Here is a 24,957-nt window from a genome sequence, read left to right on the forward strand (position 1 = left end):
TTGTGAATAATATGTTTTAGTAGACGTCTTTTTACAATCTGAGGCTAGACAACTTTTTTTACAATTTAGTAAAAAAGTGGCAGCACGAACACTAGATCCTAATTTAATAAGATCGGTTCATAATTCGCCAGTGGTCCATATCAGATATCTTTTGTGAATAATATGTTTTAGTAGACGTCTTTTTACAATCTGAGGCTAGACAACTTTTTTTTACAATTCAGTAAAAAAGTGGCAGCACCAACACTAGATCCTAATTTAATAAGATCGGTTCATAATTCGCCAGTGGTCCATATCAGATATCTTTGTGAATAATATGTTTTAGTAGACGTCTTTTTACAATTTGAGGCTAGACAACTTTTTTGTTACATTTTATTAAAAAAAGTGACAACACGAGCACTAGATCCTAATTTAATAAGATCGGTTCATAATTCACCAGTAATCCATATCAGATATCTTTTGTGAATAATATGTTTCAGTAGACGTCTTTTACGATCTGATGCTAGACAACTTTTTTTTACATTTTTATCAGATAAAAACGTAACAACTCGAACACTAGATCCTAATTTAATAAGATCGGTTGAAAATTCGCATATCAGACATATATTCAAACATATCAGATATGTTTGTGAATAATATGTTTCAGTAGACATCTTTTACGATCTAATGCTAGACAACTCTTTGTTACGTTTTTATCAGAAAAATATGGCAACACGAACACTAGATCCTAATTTAATAAGATCGGTTCATAATTCGCCAATGGTCCATATCAGATATCTTTGTGAATAATATGTTTCAGTAGACGTCTTTACGATCTGATGCTAGACATATTTTTGTTACATTTTTATTAGAAAAAGGTGGCAACAGGAACACTTGATCTTAATTTATTAAGATCAGTTCATAATTCACCAGTAGTCGCTAACGGATATCTTTTGGTAGTCTTAACATCTTCTAAAACTTAATGAACAAATTTTATGATATTTAACCCTAATATGCTCTACATCGTTTTAAGATCTTTAAATTAATCAGTAACTCATAACAGATACCTGGTAACGTTGTTTTACTATAAAAATTTTAAAAGCCAACTACAATATGTGATAGAAAAACAGACAACCAAATAGACGCTGGATAATAGAGAACGGAAAACTAATTTATGAAAAATTCTTAAAAGACACATTTAATACTAATATAAAATATGTACATATAACTAAATAATAAAAAGCCGTGTATTAAAACTACAATAATCAATAATATTAACACTATAAATAAATTTATACATATTTTTAAATTTTCATTTTCTTATAACCAAAAGGAACGGAACTAAAATCTTCTAAAAATTTTCTTTTTGTAGAATGTGGTCGATAATTTTTATGGATTTCCTGTGTTATGACTTGATGTTCTGTTGTTCGTCTAACTTGTTTACTTATGATTTTAATACCTTCCGACTTTACAAGTACCATCTTTTTAATAGTATCAAAATTAATTAATTGCGAGTTTAAATCATTAAGGGAAATTCCCTTAACTTTGCAACAAAATTTTTCGTCACCATTAGGAAGTATGTATTTATAAGCAGAATTTTTGGGGCCTCCAGAAACGAACTCCGAAATATGACCACCACTTAGCTCATCAGTTAAATCACCAATACAGTCACCGGTAGGAAGATCAGGCAGACCGTCTCTGGAAATGTACACAATTGAATCGGTATCATAATATAAAGTACGCTCGCCCACCATGTCTAAATAGGAATACAGTTTGAGGCGGGCTAGAGCCGTAACGTATGAGGCCAGAACGACGTTTACAGTGGAAGACATTGAAAATGCTTCTTCCACATACTCCCACGTAACAACCAGTGTTTCCTCGTTTACAGGAACCACAGTATTTACATAGATCGAGGGATTAATCATCATAGCAAAGAATTCTTTAGGATTGTTTACAATAGAAGTTTTGGGAAGATTTTCTCGCTGTGCAAATTTACCCCAGAACGAATTAAGCATTAATTTAGCTAACGATCTAAGGCCAGGATTCGCCGTTATTTCGGTAAACTCTAACCGAACGTCTTCTATCTGGAGAAACTGTTCGATGTATCGGTTTTTTTCTTCGGCTGTTACACAACCACGGGGCCATCCTGAAGCTTGCTGCTTGATTTTGATGAATTTATTCATCATGTCGGAAAAGAGACCATTTTGATGTTTTGACAATTCACGGGTTTCGTACGACCAGATTTCGTAGGTCTCAACTATTTTGTAACCCTTTTCCAAAGCTTTTACAACTTCTTCAATTACCCATGTTCCTGTAAGTGACTTCTGTTCGTCGAAATGCTGACATTCTCCTTGCATAAAGTCCTCGCTGCATTTACGACAAAGAACAAACATGCATTTATTGTTTATTTTTGCGGGTAGAACAGGATGATAAAGGTTTGAGGAAGGAAGTACTTTACACTTTATTAAACCAGATACTCGTGATAAATCTATATGCCGGCATTCATCTCCTACAAAAATTTTAGGATGACCTAGAGGAAATTTTCCACGCTTACATACCCAAGGGTATAGGGAACAAACATCGACATATTTAATCTTTTCATTTTCTTGAGCCTTATAATACTCCACGGTGTTACCAGTACGACCACCATACAAAGCATCCCTAGCATTTATAGGTTGAGTTCTCATTAAGGGGTGATTCTCAGTAAATGATTTTATCTCAGCCGTCATAGTTTTTCTGAAGGCACACTCCCAGATTTCAACGACTTCATATCCCAGAGATTTTAGATATTGATTTTTGGCAGCAGTTCTGTCATAACGATTTTCCATGCAGTGTGAAGGATCGTCATGAAGAGGAGCCAATCTGTTTTCGGGATAACATTGGGGACAACCATGATAGTAACAACCCTGAAATTCAAACACGATATTTTCGTAAAGACCATCCACTTTACAAGTATTAATAACAGCCTCAAATCCTCGTGCAGCATGCTGTATTTTAATATTACGCTGTTTCTCTTCCCAAAGTAGCCACTGCAGAGCTATTTTTGACTGATTATCTTTAAAACGATAACCACCTTTAGGAATAAGACCTATTGTGTCAGATTGTAGAAAATTTCGCCTAAATACTTTACTACAAGTCGAGGCTACGGTAGTAGCTTCCATAAAAGGACAGACATTTGACGTATTCAATAATTGTTTCCTAAATGTAAGACAAGCCTGTGTTAATATCATGACATCGGAAATACAATAGTCAACGATCTCTTTCTGAAAATCAAAAACATAACCGTTAGCAACTTTAGCAGTATGCCAATTTATTAACTTATCACGTGCATCCTTCTTCAAATTATCGATATCATAGAATTTTAGAGAAGGTATAGGTCCGAGATAAGATTGATTTTCCCCTTTATTAAACAAATGTGGGAAATAGCCCTTTTTTAACTCTGTTAAACCAAAAGCTTTTGGTAAAGCTGACAAGGCCATAGGAAAATAATTAAGACTGTCGAGAAAACGGACATTCCCAACACTCATCGAAACTAACTTCGTACCCCGCATGATAAGATCAGGGGTTAAATCGGTCTTTGTGAGGATGTAATTCAACACGAACTGATTATCGAAACCCCCTCCGTTATGTGCCAAAACGACAACATTCTTAAATTTTTTCCTAATTTGAAAAACATATTCAATAAAAATAGAAATAACATTTTCGTTTAAAACATTTAGACGAAAACCGCATGTTTGACAAAACTGTAATTTTTCTTCCTGAAGACAATTGTAACATCGCTGACTAAATACACAGAGATTTGGTTCTTGAAGAAGTGAACCATCTAGCAATATTTTTTCCTGACGAGTCTCAAGATCATAAAAAATGAACAAAAAATCTTTTGAGGGAGGTTTACCAGAATCAGGCTGCATGTAACAAAGATGATCTGATGGGTAATTTTTACCACAAGTTTTACAGAAGATCTCCCCACAGATATGACTTTTAGTGAGATTTTGTAACATTGCTTACACCTTTTAATTTTGTCACATATGTCGTTAATGTGAACGTTGAAACATACCTCACCATAAAAGTCCCGGCCGCATTTATCGCAGGGCACTTTAACAGCTTCTTTGGAACAAGCTGGTGAACGACGACATGCAAAGCACGTATCAACGCAGCTGTGTCCGTCTTTATGGTCGTAGGGTTGATAACATTTATCACAGAAATACGTACTGATAAACGCACTGGTCAGTGACCGAATTACATTAAAATGACCTTTATGAAAGAGAAGGTTTAATTTTGGTCCGTAAGTGTGCCCCTCATAAATGACATCACGTCCCTTAGTTCCATATCTATAGACCACAATCTTATAGTCTGTTAGATATGCCTGAAACTGTTGCAACTTAGGAATTCCAGCTCCCTCACTAGGAATAACAACACCAGACCTATCTATTAACTGCAATGCTCTTTCCCGTTGTATTTTCCCTCTATCGCGACATATTTTTGTAAGTTCAGGGTCTTTGTCAACGTAAGCTTTGGCTACAACCAAAGCGTATGCAAGGCATAGGTTATCGTTGTTTTTAATAACAACAATTCCTCGCCGTTTAGAACACTCCTCTTTAAATGAATTGTACTTACGACCTCTACCCTTTCCAGTAGGCATTTTTACGGTAGTAATACCAAGACAAAACGTTTCGGTGTTTAAACCGGTGCTGTTGCTCTGATATATGGAACTTATGTGGTTCCATATATCGTCAACTGTCACCTCTGAGGCTGGTTTTAACCTCATCCATCCCTGACCTCTAACGAAATCCTTGGAGCAAAAAGTGAAACCGACCTGATCATGTGGCAAAATATTTTCAGTACCCTTTCGAACAATATCCTCGATGGCCTTTTTAATCCAACTTACGGGTTCCTCACCTGGCGGTACATCCTTAATTTTAAATTCCAGAGTTCGTCCCTGGACACCAAATTTACGGATTTTCGTGGTTTGATCTCTGACAATTAAAAACTTTTCCATTTTACGTATAATAAACTTATAAATTATTGTAAAATCAAAAAAATCAAAAAGTCAAATTTTTCAAAAAAAAATTATTATACTCACCAAAGTACGTCTGAACACTAGAAATATCTGGAACAGACTAAATAAAATACTTTAACGTAGGGTATAAGGTAGACTTCTAGCTGGACGGAAAACTGAACGATAAGTCCAAAGGCCCCAAAAAGGTTTAGATTTATGTAAAAATGTGTAAGAATCAATCTAAAAGAGTAGATCTGTTTAAATTTATAAATTTGGTTACACCTTAAAAGTGGGTAACAGTGCTACACAAAACCAAAACATGAAAGTAGTGGAAGAAGCGTTGTATTAATAAAAAAAAAACTATACCTCACTTGATCGTTTATTGTAGCGGCCACAATGCCTAAACCGTGCGATTGAAGAACTGCGTGAGATTGTCAGGATGTACTGCAGAAGTTAAAAACATGTGTGAAGTATGCAATATACCTAAGGCATATGAAGTAAAAAGCACATCAAAAAAAAAATGTAAAGATATTAAATACTATGGACCTAATATAAATGTCATATGCTATAAATATCACAAAAAAAAAATTATGAGCCGAGAAAGAAGCCATTTATAACATGTTGCTAAAAGCTTTGAAAAAGGTTCAAAGTTCAAACTTTCCCGAATTATGTAATTTTAAATAATTCGTTAACAATTTATAATAAAAATACTAAAAAGTAACCTTTTGTAAAATATATGTAAGCATCAACACAGAACCCGGCACTAATAACATTAGGTCAAAATCGGGGTAAATGGATACCGTTTACCACTAAATTCTGGTCTATTAGTTATAAGGCATTTAAGAAATAGCAGTATCAATACGACAAAACTTGGTCCAGTATGAAATTTATGGTAAAAATACGGGGCGGTTTGTATTTATAAACAATTTAAAAAATTTAAGAGAAGGTGCATGTAAGAAGGAAAAGAGCTTTCCCAAAAAGTTTATTTATAGTGATTGTTAGAATTAATTCGGAAGTTTTAATTTGGTATCTTTTCTACTTAGAATTTATTTATTGGGAACAATTATTTACACAAGTAACACATCTCGAGAAAATTTATAAACGGACACTTTCGATAACCCTTTAAAATATATATTTACACAAGAATTTTCGCATTTAATATTTTGCGGTTAGTAGTGTATATTTCAATAGATATAAAGGACAAAAACGTTTATTAACATGTATAACAAAGTTGTAAAAGCACAGTAAAAAAATTGTCAAACTTTTCCGAAATAAAAGAAAAATTAATAAAAGTATAGTATTTCTTGAAGATATATTTAAAAGATTCGTAGCTTACTTGAAAAATGTTAAGATTTTTCACTAATATTTTCTCTTTTTAAATTTGTTTATCTATACATACCAATTAAAAACTGCATATATTTTAAAAACTATAACGATTTACCTTATGAACTCCCTAATAACTGTTAAGTAACCACATATACAATAAAATATATTTTTTAAACCTACAAAACAAGCAAATTTTCATGTGTGACATCATACAGCAAAATTAAAATACATTTACCGATTTACAAGAAATTAATCAACAGTTTGAATTTTTAAATTAAATCTTATTTGTGTAACCTGCCTTCATCAATTTGACACATTTGTAAAGAAATCACTATAAGGTAAAAAGTAAATGGCCTATAAATCAAATATATACACTTTGTAATACCTGTGACAAGATTTTCTCATCTCTGAGGTAAAACAGTTAAGTAGCATAAACGCCTAATTTAATTACGAATATTTATAAAAATCACGTTTTAATACAGTTAAACTAAATATATTTAACTGTCTCTGAATAACTTATTATTTTGTGACATGCATGGCCCTAACAACCCTAGTATGCAATTTCGAAAGGGTTAAGACAGCTTTATTTCTTTGATCGTATTTATTAATTTTCTCGATTGAACGGTAACGTAGAAAAACTATAAAAATATATCCCTTTCTTTCTAACTCCTTTGTATACGTACAACTACTTTAAAGATTTTTCAAATATAAAAACCATCTTAGTCAAAAAAATTAAAAGCAATATTTTTTAATTATGTTTTAACAGAACGAAAGATTTTTAATATTAAAAAAAAAAATTTCGTTCATTTTAATTAATTCGGTAGTACTAATATAGAATACCAAATAACGAGTAAACTATAATAGGTATCTAAATACAAAACCCAAGACCAATTCCAAGAAATTCCTATATAATTTTAAAATGTTCATTTCCAAGATCCATTTATAGCATGGTTAGAACTAATTAAAAATGTATAATTTAATATTATCTTGAATTTAATGGTTAGTTAGGTATTAGGAATAGAAATAGGTACCTATGGGCGATAATTGAGAGATTTATTAATAAATCTAAACTTTTGGGAACTCCACTACGTATGACCTTTTTAGAAGATTTGGTTACAAAAGAATTTACACTATTTTTATAGTCATTAATTTATCTATATATATATATATATATATATATATATATATATATATATATATATATATATATATATATATATATATATATATATATATATATATATAAAAGTATCTTAACTTATTTGAAGAAATTGATGGATGTATTAGTACTTTTCAAAAGTTGTAACTGCAAAGTTAAAATTTGGCCAAATTACCGAAATAAAAGAAAAATGTTGAAAGTATATAATTTTATGAAGATATACTGAAAAGATTCAAATCTTACTTAAAAGTGTAAGATAATATTTTCTTTGTTTTATAGTTTATTAAAATTTATTAACCTTTACATACCAATAAAACAAACGGCATATTCAAAAAAACTATAACAAAGATTTACCTTAACGCACTCACTAACAATTATTACCAAGCAGCCACAAATAAAATAAAGATATTTTAAGTAAACAAAAAAAAAAATAAGAACAGTTATCACCGTCAACGCGTTAATTATTTCTACAAAACCAATTATTATTCGAAGTAAAATATCATTTAGCTTACCCTTAATAAAAAATTCACTAAATCACTAGGTTTGTTACTTTACCACAAAATACTAATTAGAACTCATACCAAATATCGACTATTGTTTTATATATAGGTTAAGAATACAACTTGTTATGACAAGAAAAGTGGGGTGAATGTATTAAAACGCACCTGCTCCTTAAAATGCGAGATGCAAAAGTAGTGTGTATGGGCAAAATGAGGAGGAGGTCAATGGCATGGATACTAATACTTTTGCATCCCGCATTTTGAGGAGCACATGCGTTTGAATACATTCACCCCACTTTTCTTGTCATAACAAGTTGTATTCTTAACCTATATATAAAACAATAGTCGATATTTGGTATGAGTTCTAATTAGTATTTTGTGGTAAAGTAACAAACCTAGTGATTTAGTGAATTTTTTATTAAAGGTAAGCTAAATGATATTTTACTTCGAATAATAATTGGTTTTGTAGAAATAATTAACGCGTTGACGGTGATAACTGTTCTTATTTTTTTTTGTTTACTTAAAATATCTTTATTTTATTTGTGGCTGCTTGGTAATAATTGTTAGTGAGTGCGTTAAGGTAAATCTTTGTTATAGTTTTTTTTGAATATGCCGTTTGTTTTATTGGTATGTAAAGGTTAATAAATTTTAATAAACTATAAAACAAAGAAAATATTATCTTACACTTTTAAGTAAGATTTGAATCTTTTCAGTATATCTTCATAAAATTATATACTTTCAACATTTTTCTTTTATTTCGGTAATTTGGCCAAATTTTAACTTTGCAGTTACAACTTTTGAAAAGTACTAATACATCCATCAATTTCTTCAAATAAGTTAAGATACTTTTATATATATATATATATATATATATATATATATATATATATATATATATATATATATATATATATATATATATATATATATATATATATAGATAAATTAATGACTATAAAAATAGTGTAAATTCTTTTGTAACCAAATCTTCTAAAAAGGTCATACGTAGTGGAGTTCCCAAAAGTTTAGATTTATTAATAAATCTCTCAATTATCGCCCATAGGTACCTATTTCTATTCCTAATACCTAACTAACCATTAAATTCAAGATAATATTAAATTATACATTTTTAATTAGTTCTAACCATGCTATAAATGGATCTTGGAAATGAACATTTTAAAATTATATAGGAATTTCTTGGAATTGGTCTTGGGTTTTGTATTTAGATACCTATTATAGTTTACTCGTTATTTGGTATTCTATATTAGTACTACCGAATTAATTAAAATGAACGAAATTTTTTTTTTTTAATATTAAAAATCTTTCGTTCTGTTAAAACATAATTAAAAAATATTGCTTTTAATTTTTTTGACTAAGATGGTTTTTATATTTGAAAAATCTTTAAAGTAGTTGTACGTATACAAAGGAGTTAGAAAGAAAGGGATATATTTTTATAGTTTTTCTACGTTACCGTTCAATCGAGAAAATTAATAAATACGATCAAAGAAATAAAGCTGTCTTAACCCTTTCGAAATTGCATACTAGGGTTGTTAGGGCCATGCATGTCACAAAATAATAAGTTATTCAGAGACAGTTAAATATATTTAGTTTAACTGTATTAAAACGTGATTTTTATAAATATTCGTAATTAAATTAGGCGTTTATGCTACTTAACTGTTTTACCTCAGAGATGAGAAAATCTTGTCACAGGTATTACAAAGTGTATATATTTGATTTATAGGCCATTTACTTTTTACCTTATAGTGATTTCTTTACAAATGTGTCAAATTGATGAAGGCAGGTTACACAAATAAGATTTAATTTAAAAATTCAAACTGTTGATTAATTTCTTGTAAATCGGTAAATGTATTTTAATTTTGCTGTATGATGTCACACATGAAAATTTGCTTGTTTTGTAGGTTTAAAAAATATATTTTATTGTATATGTGGTTACTTAACAGTTATTAGGGAGTTCATAAGGTAAATCGTTATAGTTTTTAAAATATATGCAGTTTTTAATTGGTATGTATAGATAAACAAATTTAAAAAGAGAAAATATTAGTGAAAAATCTTAACATTTTTCAAGTAAGCTACGAATCTTTTAAATATATCTTCAAGAAATACTATACTTTTATTAATTTTTCTTTTATTTCGGAAAAGTTTGACAATTTTTTTACTGTGCTTTTACAACTTTGTTATACATGTTAATAAACGTTTTTGTCCTTTATATCTATTGAAATATACACTACTAACCGCAAAATATTAAATGCGAAAATTCTTGTGTAAATATATATTTTAAAGGGTTATCGAAAGTGTCCGTTTATAAATTTTCTCGAGATGTGTTACTTGTGTAAATAATTGTTCCCAATAAATAAATTCTAAGTAGAAAAGATACCAAATTAAAACTTCCGAATTAATTCTAACAATCACTATAAATAAACTTTTTGGGAAAGCTCTTTTCCTTCTTACATGCACCTTCTCTTAAATTTTTTAAATTGTTTATAAATACAAACCGCCCCGTATTTTTACCATAAATTTCATACTGGACCAAGTTTTGTCGTATTGATACTGCTATTTCTTAAATGCCTTATAACTAATAGACCAGAATTTAGTGGTAAACGGTATCCATTTACCCCGATTTTGACCTAATGTTATTAGTGCCGGGTTCTGTGTTGATGCTTACATATATTTTACAAAAGGTTACTTTTTAGTATTTTTATTATAAATTGTTAACGAATTATTTAAAATTACATAATTCGGGAAAGTTTGAACTTTGAACCTTTTTCAAAGCTTTTAGCAACATGTTATAAATGGCTTCTTTCTCGGCTCATAATTTTTTTTTTGTGATATTTATAGCATATGACATTTATATTAGGTCCATAGTATTTAATATCTTTACATTTTTTTTTTGATGTGCTTTTTACTTCATATGCCTTAGGTATATTGCATACTTCACACATGTTTTTAACTTCTGCAGTACATCCTGACAATCTCACGCAGTTCTTCAATCGCACGGTTTAGGCATTGTGGCCGCTACAATAAACGATCAAGTGAGGTATAGTTTTTTTTTTATTAATACAACGCTTCTTCCACTACTTTCATGTTTTGGTTTTGTGTAGCACTGTTACCCACTTTTAAGGTGTAACCAAATTTATAAATTTAAACAGATCTACTCTTTTAGATTGATTCTTACACATTTTTACATAAATCTAAACCTTTTTGGGGCCTTTGGACTTATCGTTCAGTTTTCCGTCCAGCTAGAAGTCTACCTTATACCCTACGTTAAAGTATTTTATTTAGTCTGTTCCAGATATTTCTAGTGTTCAGACGTACTTTGGTGAGTATAATAATTTTTTTTTGAAAAATTTGACTTTTTGATTTTTTTGATTTTACAATAATTTATAAGTTTATTATACGTAAAATGGAAAAGTTTTTAATTGTCAGAGATCAAACCACGAAAATCCGTAAATTTGGTGTCCAGGGACGAACTCTGGAATTTAAAATTAAGGATGTACCGCCAGGTGAGGAACCCGTAAGTTGGATTAAAAAGGCCATCGAGGATATTGTTCGAAAGGGTACTGAAAATATTTTGCCACATGATCAGGTCGGTTTCACTTTTTGCTCCAAGGATTTCGTTAGAGGTCAGGGATGGATGAGGTTAAAACCAGCCTCAGAGGTGACAGTTGACGATATATGGAACCACATAAGTTCCATATATCAGAGCAACAGCACCGGTTTAAACACCGAAACGTTTTGTCTTGGTATTACTACCGTAAAAATGCCTACTGGAAAGGGTAGAGGTCGTAAGTACAATTCATTTAAAGAGGAGTGTTCTAAACGGCGAGGAATTGTTGTTATTAAAAACAACGATAACCTATGCCTTGCATACGCTTTGGTTGTAGCCAAAGCTTACGTTGACAAAGACCCTGAACTTACAAAAATATGTCGCGATAGAGGGAAAATACAACGGGAAAGAGCATTGCAGTTAATAGATAGGTCTGGTGTTGTTATTCCTAGTGAGGGAGCTGGAATTCCTAAGTTGCAACAGTTTCAGGCATATCTAACAGACTATAAGATTGTGGTCTATAGATATGGAACTAAGGGACGTGATGTCATTTATGAGGGGCACACTTACGGACCAAAATTAAACCTTCTCTTTCATAAAGGTCATTTTAATGTAATTCGGTCACTGACCAGTGCGTTTATCAGTACGTATTTCTGTGATAAATGTTATCAACCCTACGACCATAAAGACGGACACAGCTGCGTTGATACGTGCTTTGCATGTCGTCGTTCACCAGCTTGTTCCAAAGAAGCTGTTAAAGTGCCCTGCGATAAATGCGGCCGGGACTTTTATGGTGAGGTATGTTTCAACGTTCACATTAACGACATATGTGACAAAATTAAAAGGTGTAAGCAATGTTACAAAATCTCACTAAAAGTCATATCTGTGGGGAGATCTTCTGTAAAACTTGTGGTAAAAATTACCCATCAGATCATCTTTGTTACATGCAGCCTGATTCTGGTAAACCTCCCTCAAAAGATTTTTTGTTCATTTTTTATGATCTTGAGACTCGTCAGGAAAAAATATTGCTAGATGGTTCACTTCTTCAAGAACCAAATCTCTGTGTATTTAGTCAGCGATGTTACAATTGTCTTCAGGAAGAAAAATTACAGTTTTGTCAAACATGCGGTTTTCGTCTAAATGTTTTAAACGAAAATGTTATTTCTATTTTTATTGAATATGTTTTTCAAATTAGGAAAAAATTTAAGAATGTTGTCGTTTTGGCACATAACGGAGGGGGTTTCGATAATCAGTTCGTGTTGAATTACATCCTCACAAAGACCGATTTAACCCCTGATCTTATCATGCGGGGTACGAAGTTAGTTTCGATGAGTGTTGGGAATGTCCGTTTTCTCGACAGTCTTAATTATTTTCCTATGGCCTTGTCAGCTTTACCAAAAGCTTTTGGTTTAACAGAGTTAAAAAAGGGCTATTTCCCACATTTGTTTAATAAAGGGGAAAATCAATCTTATCTCGGACCTATACCTTCTCTAAAATTCTATGATATCGATAATTTGAAGAAGGATGCACGTGATAAGTTAATAAATTGGCATACTGCTAAAGTTGCTAACGGTTATGTTTTTGATTTTCAGAAAGAGATCGTTGACTATTGTATTTCCGATGTCATGATATTAACACAGGCTTGTCTTACATTTAGGAAACAATTATTGAATACGTCAAATGTCTGTCCTTTTATGGAAGCTACTACCGTAGCCTCGACTTGTAGTAAAGTATTTAGGCGAAATTTTCTACAATCTGACACAATAGGTCTTATTCCTAAAGGTGGTTATCGTTTTAAAGATAATCAGTCAAAAATAGCTCTGCAGTGGCTACTTTGGGAAGAGAAACAGCGTAATATTAAAATACAGCATGCTGCACGAGGATTTGAGGCTGTTATTAATACTTGTAAAGTGGATGGTCTTTACGAAAATATCGTGTTTGAATTTCAGGGTTGTTACTATCATGGTTGTCCCCAATGTTATCCCGAAAACAGATTGGCTCCTCTTCATGACGATCCTTCACACTGCATGGAAAATCGTTATGACAGAACTGCTGCCAAAAATCAATATCTAAAATCTCTGGGATATGAAGTCGTTGAAATCTGGGAGTGTGCCTTCAGAAAAACTATGACGGCTGAGATAAAATCATTTACTGAGAATCACCCCTTAATGAGAACTCAACCTATAAATGCTAGGGATGCTTTGTATGGTGGTCGTACTGGTAACACCGTGGAGTATTATAAGGCTCAAGAAAATGAAAAGATTAAATATGTCGATGTTTGTTCCCTATACCCTTGGGTATGTAAGCGTGGAAAATTTCCTCTAGGTCATCCTAAAATTTTTGTAGGAGATGAATGCCGGCATATAGATTTATCACGAGTATCTGGTTTAATAAAGTGTAAAGTACTTCCTTCCTCAAACCTTTATCATCCTGTTCTACCCGCAAAAATAAACAATAAATGCATGTTTGTTCTTTGTCGTAAATGCAGCGAGGACTTTATGCAAGGAGAATGTCAGCATTCCGACGAACAGAAGTCACTTACAGGAACATGGGTAATTGAAGAAGTTGTAAAAGCTTTGGAAAAGGGTTACAAAATAGTTGAGACCTACGAAATCTGGTCGTACGAAACCCGTGAATTGTCAAAACATCAAAATGGTCTCTTTTCCGACATGATGAATAAATTCATCAAAATCAAGCAGCAAGCTTCAGGATGGCCCCGTGGTTGTGTAACAGCCGAAGAAAAAAACCGATACATCGAACAGTTTCTCCAGATAGAAGACGTTCGGTTAGAGTTTACCGAAATAACGGCGAATCCTGGCCTTAGATCGTTAGCTAAATTAATGCTTAATTCGTTCTGGGGTAAATTTGCACAGCGAGAAAATCTTCCCAAAACTTCTATTGTAAACAATCCTAAAGAATTCTTTGCTATGATGATTAATCCCTCGATCTATGTAAATACTGTGGTTCCTGTAAACGAGGAAACACTGGTTGTTACGTGGGAGTATGTGGAAGAAGCATTTTCAATGTCTTCCACTGTAAACGTCGTTCTGGCCTCATACGTTACGGCTCTAGCCCGCCTCAAACTGTATTCCTATTTAGACATGGTGGGCGAGCGTACTTTATATTATGATACCGATTCAATTGTGTACATTTCCAGAGACGGTCTGCCTGATCTTCCTACCGGTGACTGTATTGGTGATTTAACTGATGAGCTAAGTGGTGGTCATATTTCGGAGTTCGTTTCTGGAGGCCCCAAAAATTCTGCTTATAAATACATACTTCCTAATGGTGACGAAAAATTTTGTTGCAAAGTTAAGGGAATTTCCCTTAATTATTTAAACTCGCAATTAATTAATTTTGATACTATTAAAAAGATGGTACTTGTAAAGTCGGAAGGTATTAAAATCATAAGTAAACAAGTTAGACGAACAACAGAACATCAAGTCATAACACAGGAAATCCATAAAAATTATCGACCACATTCTACAAAAAGAAAATTTTTAGAAGATTTTAGTTCCGTTCCTTTTGGTTATAAGAAAATGAAAATTTAAAAATATGTATAAATTTATTTATAGTGTTAATATTATTGATTACTGTAGTTTTAATACACGGCTTTTTATTATTTAGTTATATGTACATATTTTATATTAGTATTAAATGTGTCTTTTAAGAATTTTTCATAAATTAGTTTTCCGTTCTCTATTATCCAGCGTCTATTTGGTTGTCTGTTTTTCTATCACATATTGTAGTTGGCTTTTAAAATTTTTATAGTAAAACAACGTTACCAGGTATCTGTTATGAGTTACTGATTAATTTAAAGATCTTAAAACGATGTATAGCATATTAGGGTTAAATATCATAAAATTTGTTCATTAAGTTTTAGAAGATGTTAAGACTACCAAAAGATATCCGTTAGCGACTACTGGTGAATTATGAACTGATCTTAATAAATTAAGATCAAGTGTTCCTGTTGCCACCTTTTTCTAATAAAAATGTAACAAAAATATGTCTAGCATCAGATCGTAAAGACGTCTACTGAAACATATTATTCACAAAGATATCTGATATGGACCATTGGCGAATTATGAACCGATCTTATTAAATTAGGATCTAGTGTTCGTGTTGCCATATTTTTCTGATAAAAACGTAACAAAGAGTTGTCTAGCATTAGATCGTAAAAGATGTCTACTGAAACATATTATTCACAAACATATCTGATATGGACCATTGGCGAATTTTCAACCGATCTTATTAAATTAGGATCTAGTGTTCGAGTTGTTACGTTTTTATCTGATAAAAATGTAAAAAAAAGTTGTCTAGCATCAGATCGTAAAAGACGTCTACTGAAACATATTATTCACAAAAGATATCTGATATGGATTACTGGTGAATTATAAACCGATCTTATTAAATTAGGATCTAGTGCTCGTGTTGTCACTTTTTTTAATAAAATGTAACAAAAAAGTTGTCTAGCCTCAAATTGTAAAAAGACGTCTACTAAAACATATTATTCACAAAGATATCTGATATGGACCACTGGCGAATTATGAACCGATCTTATTAAATTAGGATCTAGTGTTGGTGCTGCCACTTTTTTACTGAATTGTAAAAAAAAAGTTGTCTAGCCTCAGATTGTAAAAAGACGTCTACTAAAACATATTATTCACAAAAGATATCTGATATGGACCACTGGCGAATTATGAACCGATCTTATTAAATTAGGATCTAGTGTTCGTGCTGCCACTTTTTTACTAAATTGTAAAAAAAGTTGTCTAGCCTCAGATTGTAAAAAGACGTCTACTAAAACATATTATTCACAAAGATATCTGATGTGGACCACTGGCAAATTAGGAACCGATCTTATTCAATTAGGATTTAGTGTTCGTGTTGCCATCTTTTTAATAAAATGTAACAAAGTTGTCTAGCATTAGATCGTAAAAAACATCTACTGAAACTTAATATTCACAAAGATATGTGATATGGACCATTGCCGAATTATGAACCGATCTTATTAAATTAGGATCTAGTGTTCGTGTTGTCACCTAAAATAATAATAAGAAAATCGATCGACAAATCTTAATGGTCTGCTTTCCTGAGTTAATTTTTAAGTATGTTTTTAATGGCCAGTTACCCAACAGGAGTTTAGTTTTCAGTTTAAGTATCTTCTAATAAAATCAATAAAAATGTTTATTTAAGTGTGTGATGGAAAAAAGACAATCATTTCGCTTTCATACTGACTGTTTGTCCCATACTAACAAAACCTCTTCCGGCGGTCGTGTAACCGTACCGACTAGCGGTGGATGCTGTTAAGAACAAAATTTGTTCGAACCGAATTGGTTACGTTTGCCTTCAATATATGTTTTTTTTTTTCATAATATATTCACTCAATTTCATTCCTTCGCTTACCTACCATTTTAATATCATTTTCTGTCAGTAGCACCTTCTCCGTACTGACTGCTGATAAGACTGAATTTTTGTTCAAACTGTCCTTTTAAATTTCTTCTGTATATTATATACTCTGGATTTTTTTAAATAATTAACTTATGATCGTAGATAAAATATAGTATGCAACTCGCACGAGTTTTGGTCACTATTCTTTAATAATTGATCATATTGATACATTATATCACATTTCAACGTTGAATATTTGGTGGCCCCTTTATAGTATAAACGGATGGTCCACTTTTGCCGCACAGAAACACGCTAGGTACCACATTGTGGGAGTAGTACTGTAAACTTAGGGTGTCTGTCAGACTCGCTTACAAACCGGGCTGTCACTTATTGAGTTGAGTACGTAAAGTGTTCTCTGTATGTTTTAATATGCATCGGGGAATTGTTGTCTGATGGTTATCGAAGAACCGTCTGTGATCATATCCCCACTATCACTGTAACATGAATTGTGTTTTCTCACCTTACCTTGTATATATCAGCATCTAAATATAAAAGTAGACAACGGACGAAAAGAAGAAAATATTGTTTATCTAATTTGGGCAGTGGGACACCACTTTGATGATTTGCGACAAGATCTGTGTCTAGCCGTGGACAAAAAAAAGAAGACCTATATAAAGCATTGGAGGAAACAATCGTAAACCTATGTATAGCACTGGAGGAAAGAATCGTAGACCTATGTAGAGTACTGGGCGAAAAAATATGTGTCGAGCACTAGACGAAAGAACGAAAGCTTATATGTAACAGTGTATAAAATATTGAGTTCCCCTGTCAAGCAGTGAACGTTCAATTAGTGAATAGAAGAAGGTAACATGAGATGAAAAACAGATTAGCGAAAGAAAAAGAAGAAGAGGAAAGAAAGGAAAAGAAAAAATGATTCGACTTGTCAGTAAGCGTGATGTCACCCGAACACCTGAGCAGGTGCAAACATCAAAGGATGCCGCTTTTTCCCACGGTCGGTAAAATTTTCCCAGCGCCAAGTGCCGCAATATCTACTCATTTAAATTAGTAACTAACACTCTAATTTAATAAAATACACATTTCAAACAATATATTATTATAACCCCACTTTATATTCGTAAATATTCTTAAACGTCACTTCAGAGTATAAATATCTGTCTATCACTCACTGTATAGTTGGTTGCCTAGGCACATGGCTCACTTAAATCTATTTACAACATTAAAATTACTAACATACAACTTTTTACAATTATTATATGCTAATTTATTAAAAATGCCCTCACATAAATAATTTTTATTAAATTCTCTAGTATATAACTTATTTTAAACAACCAAATATCTAATATTATGTAGTATATAACTTATAAATTATTTTCTATAAACCCCAATTGTCACTATATATATATATATATATATATATATTGTGACGATTAGGGTTTATAGAAAATAATTTATAAGTTATATACTACATAATATTAGATATTTGGTTGTTTTAAATAAGTTATATACTAGAGAATTTAATAAAAATATATTTATGTGAGGGCATTTTTAATAAATTAGCATAATAATTGTAAAAAGTTGTATTTTAATATTGTAAATATATATAAGTGAGCCATGTGCTTAGGCAACCAAAAATACTCTCGGAGATTGACAGATATTTATACTCTGAAGTGACGTTTAAAAATATTTACGAATATAAAGTGGGTTATAATAATATATTGTTTGAAATGTGTATTTTATTAAATTAGAATGTTAAGTTACTAATTTAATTATATATTCTGATCTGAAAAGCCTAAATGTAAACAAAATTATTAATAGAAAAGAATGGAATTCTCTGGATCTCCGGAGATGGCCATGTTTGCGAAATGGTTTGTTCCAGAAAATTCAGACAAGTAGTTAATAGAACAAAATAGAACATGATATCTTACGAGATGGTTCTAGAAATACAAAAAACATATAAATACCCGTGATTTGGATTCAAGATGGCAGTTTTTGAGTTTTTAGTCTGAAGTCAAGCAGTTTTTAAGTTTTTAGTCAGAAGTCAGGCCAGTTTATTATGAAAGTTAGTAGAAAGATACAATTAGTTAGTGAATATTGAAGTAAATTGTTCAGAATTTTCAAGAAGTCAGTCAGAAAAGTTTAGTAAGAAATATGAAAGTTAGTTGGAGTCAGTGAATCAGGTACAAATAGTCGAATTGTTTAATATAGTGAGTTAAATGAAGATTAAAAATTATGCATATAATTAATGCACATTTATAATTATACACAAATAATTATTGGAGATTATAAAAGTATATTGGAAGAAATTAAATTATATTATGGTTGGAGATTAATATAAATCAACTTATAATAATTGGATATTGGTATATTGAAAAGAAGAATAAATATAAATGCTGTTTGCTGGTTTGATTGGTGGTATATAAATGCTGGTGAAGAAAAATATATCTTAAATTAGTAGAAGCTGATAATTGGAAAAAGAAATTTCACAAAAACAAGGATAACCGAAGTACGAAGACTTTCAGTGGTGATTAGAATATATATAGTGGAAAACAGTTCATTTAGGCATTCAGTGAAAGAAAGGTACACAATTTTGTTAATATAATTTAGTTAATATCATAACAATTTCAATTTTGAAGATAGTTTGTTTAAATTTAACATTGTCTATAGAATTTAATTAGTTTTATAAGAACATCAATTTAAAGATAGTTTATTTTAAATTTACATTGACTAGGTTAGATATATATGTGTGTTTCATAATAGTTATAATAAAGATAATTTAAAAAAGTACTTACAAGCTAATTCTTTGAGAACCGCGATAAAAACCCTATATATTATATTATTAAAAATACTCATTGCTCATCATTCAAACAAAAAACACATCATAACAATTTGGCACCCAACGCGGTGGCTCTCTATTTAAAAGAATTAGTTTGGGAAGATAAGTGCTCTCATATAAGTAAATTAATTATCAGTAGAAAGAAAAAATTATAGATTTTATTTTTAATTATATTCGAACAAGTAAAGTCTCAAAATGTCTCAAGGAAAGAAAGGTACAAGAAGCAAAAAGAATGAAGAAGATGTGGAAGTAGAAACACAACCTATACAAGAGGAGAGTTTAGTTCAAGTTCCACAAGATAGTGCAGAAATGAATCCAGAAAGAGAGGAAAATGTCAATATGGCAGCTTTGATGTCATTAATGATGCAGATGAACAAGACAATGGAAGAGAATTCAAAAGAAATCAAAGAAGACATGAAAAAAATGGAACAGAAAATGGAAGAGAATACGAAAAAATTGGAAGAGAATTCAAAAGAAGTCAAAGAAGACATGAAAAAAATGGAACAGAAATTGGAAGAGAATTATAGAAAATTAGAAAAGAAAATAGAAGATAATAATAATAAAATTGTAAAACAAATGGATAAAAAACTTGAAGCTGCAGAGAAAAAAGTAGCAAATGAAATAAAAAGTATACGGAATGACTACAAGAAAAGGATAGACAATGAGAGGACAGAAGTAAAGAGGATTATTCAAGATAATAAGATAGATATAGAACAGAAAATAGAGTTACAGAAATGTAACTTAGAAGTAAAAATTAACGAAGACAGGAGAAACACAGAAGAAAAATTAGACGATATACAACAAAATATCCAAATAAATTGTAATCAAATAAGAAATGTGGAACAGAGAATAGATGATATTTCACAAATGAGAGACATAGGGAGACCTTACTTAAATTTAACAAATGAGACTGGGATTAAATTCTCTGGTAATATAAAAAATTTGCATCCTAGAGTATACATAAATAGTTTAAAACATAAATTAAGATTTGTGAATAATATTAATGATATTAAAGATTATATTAGGGTGACATTAAATGACAATGCAGCAACTTGGTTTGCTAGTATTGAAAATGATTTAGATAACTTTCAAACATTTGAAAATAAATTTTTAAATTATTATTGGGGTGAATTAGAGCAAGCAAAGTTTAGAGAAATTCTATATTTTGGAAAGTATAATCAAAATTTAAAATCAAATATGGTAGATTATGCATTGAAATTGATAACAGTTGCAAAATATTTAGAACCACCACTTAGAGAGGATGAAACAGTCTTAAATGTATCTAGACATTTTGATGCTGATGTTGTGCAAACCGTAACTGTACAAAATATTCAAATAATAGATAGTTTTATTAATTTTATTCAAAGAATACAAAGAGGCAATATGACAAGTAATAATAACAACAGAAAAAACAATAATAACTTTCAATATAATAAAAATGATAATCAACAATCATATAATAATTATAGATATGGTAATAGTTTACAAAATTTTAATAATAATAACAGTAATCCAAATAGACAGAACTTTAATAATAATACTAGTTATAATAGACAAAATTTTAATAATAATACTAATTATAATAGACAACATTTTAATAACAGTACTAATAATAATAGACAAGATTTTAATAATAGAAGAAATACAGAGCGACCTAACTATAACAGACAGGTAAATTGTGTTCGAAGGAATAGAAGCTGCGAAGACAGGGAACGAAGTAGTACAAGGCAGGAAAATGTGAGTAGAAGTCATAGTAGGGAAAGACATAGGACATCAGATCCAAGTGGTCAGATACAATCTGACAATTCTAATAATCAAAATTTTGTGCAGTAAACTTTCTGAATTACAAGTTAGGCCATTGCTATTATGAAAAACCTTCTGAATTTATTTCTCTAGATGAAGATAAAATTATTGAATCTAATAATTTAATTTATATAAATGCTTTGGCCAAAAATAAAATGATTAAAATTATGATAGATACTGGTTCAGAAAGTACTTTAGTCTCGGAGAATTTTATTTTTAATACATTAAAACTATCAGATATAATAAAGATTCCAAAAATTAAAATTATTGGTGCAAATAATAAGAAGTTGGGTGAAATTGATAAACTAGCCAATTTTAAAATTAATATTCTTAATAAAGAAATTAATATGCAAGGATTTATTGTCAAGGATTTATGTGTTGATATATTAATGGGAAATGATGAATTGGAAAAGAAGAAAGTAAAGATAGATTTTGAAGAAAAAATGGTAACTTTGGAAGGGCAAATAATTAAATTTATGCAGAAACATGAGGTGGAAGAAAGAATAAGAGTTGATAGGATATTATTAAAAGAAAATAATGATGTTTATGAAGAAGAAATGTATTTTGATGATAGGGAAATGTCCCAAAAGAATGTAAAGAATAATTATTGTAGTGAATATTTAAGGAATGGAAATTTTAAGCAGATGGATGCCTACGAGGCGGAGTGCGTAAAATTGGAAGCAAGGAATAATGAGTACATATTGAAGAATAATGTGATTTGTAAAGAAGAAGATATGATGAAAGTTTTAAATTGCCCTGAAGAATATAAATCAATAGTCATTTCCATATTGCAGCAACACAAGGGACTTGTCAATAAAGAAAATAGAATTGCACAAAATTATATCCATAGTATAAAAGTTAAAGAAGAAAAAGATTTTAAAACAAAATCATACCCAATACCATATAAATACAGAGAAGAAGTAAACAAAACAATTAATAATATGTTAGAAGATGGAATCATTGAGAAAGCAGACACAAGTTTTATAAATCCCATAGTAGTAGTACGAAAAAGATCAGGTGAAATCAGGTTATGTTTGGATGCAAGGAATATTAACAAGATTACTGAAAAGCAATTTGAAGCACCAATGAGTATAGATGGAATACTAGGAAGAATTACAGGAATGTCATTTTTCACTAAAATCGATTTACAGCATAGTTTTTGGTTAATACCTCTAGAAAGAAAAAGTAGACAGTATACAGGATTTCAGATAGATGGAGTAGTATATCAATTCAAAGTAGTACCATTTGGACTTCAATCATCTTGCAGTGCTCTATGTAGATGTCTTCATGATATTTTGGATCAATATGAACATTTTGTAATTCACTACATTGATGATATATTAATTTTTTCTAAAACGGCTGAAGATCATGAGAAACACCTAAAAATTATAATAAATAGATTAGACAAAGTTGGACTAAAAATAAATCAAGAAAAATGTACATTTTTTCAAAAAGAAGTCATATATCTAGGTTATAAATTTAACACTAAGGGAATCGAAATGGATCCAGAACGGACACAAGTCATTCAGGAATATAAAACACCACACAATTTAAGAACTTTAAGAGGATTTATTGGAATAATTAATTATTATAAAAGGATGATACCAGATCTAAGTATAAAAGAAATTCCATTACTTGAACTACTGAGAAAAGGTGTAAAATGGAGATGGGATCAGAGAAGAGAACTAGCATTCCAAGAAATTAAAAACATTTTTCTGTCAAATTTGAAAATATACTATCCTGACTATACACAGCCATTCATACTAAGAACAGATGCATCAATAGAGAGATTATCAGGGGTATTATTACAAATACATGATGGGGTCGAATACCCAATACAATTCATTTCAAGAATCACAAAGCCACATGAAAAGGGTTACTCAGTTTCAGAATTAGAACTAGCAAGTATAATACACTGTGTCACAAAATTAAGATTTTATTTGTTGGGTAATGAATTTACAATAGAAACAGATCACCAAGCTTTAACGTCTATATTAAATAACAAATATGGAAACAGTAGAATACATCGGTGGAGTCTAATACTTAGTGAATACTGCTTTGAAATCAAATACATTTCTGGAAAATCCAATATAGTGGCAGATGCTTTATCAAGGTTAGAAAATACATCACAAAAAGGGCAGCGAACAATAAAAATTGGATTAAATCAATTAGTAGAAAGTACTGGATTATATTCTAAAGAAGAAATTATAAGAGATCAGATCAATTTGAGTGAAAAACAAAAAGTCCTTAGGAAAGATGGGGTATATTATAAAATAATAAATGGCATAGAAGTATATGTAATAACTAGAACTTTAGCAAAGAAAATATTGAAAAATTTACATAACGATTATATGCATATTGGTTCAAGAAAGCTATGGATGCTATTTAGGAACAATTATTTTGCAAAGAATGACATAAGTATAGCAAAAGAAATTACTACCCAATGCCCAATATGTCAACTAAACAAAGAAAAGAATTTCAAAAACCAGAACACATATAAATCTAATGTTGTATATGAAAAACTAAATACAGTTTCCATGGATTTTATTTCAAATTTAGTTCTCAGTCCAACAGGAAAAAAGCATATACTAGTGATAGTTGATTTATATACAAAATTTATTAAACTATATCCCTGCTCTAGAACAAATGTTAAAACATTAAAATTATATATTAATCAATTTTTCGAAGAAATAGGACCATTTAGAAATTGCATAATAGATAATGCTACATATTTTAACAACCAAAAATTTCGGACATTTTGTGAGAAAAAGGGAATCAACATTCATTTTACAAGTATCAGACATCCTCAGGCAAATCCTGCAGAAAGATATATTAAAGAAGTTATAAAATATTTAAGGATACTGTGCCAAAACCAACATGAAACTTGGCAGCAACATATACCACAAGTAGAATATTTTTTGAATAATACACATAATTTGAATACAGAGGAAGTACCAGAATATTTAATGTTTGGCCATATAGGAAACAGAAAGTGGATTAGTGAATATAATCAGGATATGTTAGAACAAGTAATGCAGAAAGTGAATAACCGAATTAGGAGGAAAGCTGAAAAATATATCAGAAGACAAAATCGAAATATAAAAAAACCAATCACATTTCAAAAAGGAGACCTAGTGTTAATTCGTTCACTTAGAAAAAGTAATGTTAAAGAAAACCGTTGTAAGAAATTACAACCAATGTTTGAAGGTCCATATACAATTGAAAATCAGAATGGACTAAATAGTTATGTGTTAATAGATGCAGAGAACAGACTAAGAGGCATATTTCATATCAACGACATTTTTCAATATCATGAAGAGATTGAATAATGATTTCTATACCTTTAACACAAATATAATAACACTAATAACTTACTGATAGATC

At 30.5% G+C, this 24,957-nt stretch overlaps 1 protein-coding gene and 1 long non-coding RNA gene across 5 annotated transcripts in view; both read left to right on the top strand.

The window, feature by feature from the left end:
• The window catches only part of LOC140441409 (sorting nexin-13-like), a 1,016,720-nt gene that overhangs the window by 39,423 nt on the left and 952,340 nt on the right, over positions 1-24,957 (top strand). The gene's annotated exons all lie outside the window — the stretch shown is intronic.
• On the top strand, positions 7,998-11,595 carry LOC140441414 (uncharacterized). Its single transcript, XR_011951002.1, has 3 exons — positions 7,998-8,384; positions 10,938-11,015; positions 11,142-11,595. It is a non-coding gene; the product is annotated as an uncharacterized lncRNA (long non-coding RNA).

This window comes from Diabrotica undecimpunctata, chromosome 5 (assembly GCF_040954645.1).
Source record: "Diabrotica undecimpunctata isolate CICGRU chromosome 5, icDiaUnde3, whole genome shotgun sequence".
NCBI classification, from domain to species: domain Eukaryota; kingdom Metazoa; phylum Arthropoda; class Insecta; order Coleoptera; family Chrysomelidae; genus Diabrotica; species Diabrotica undecimpunctata.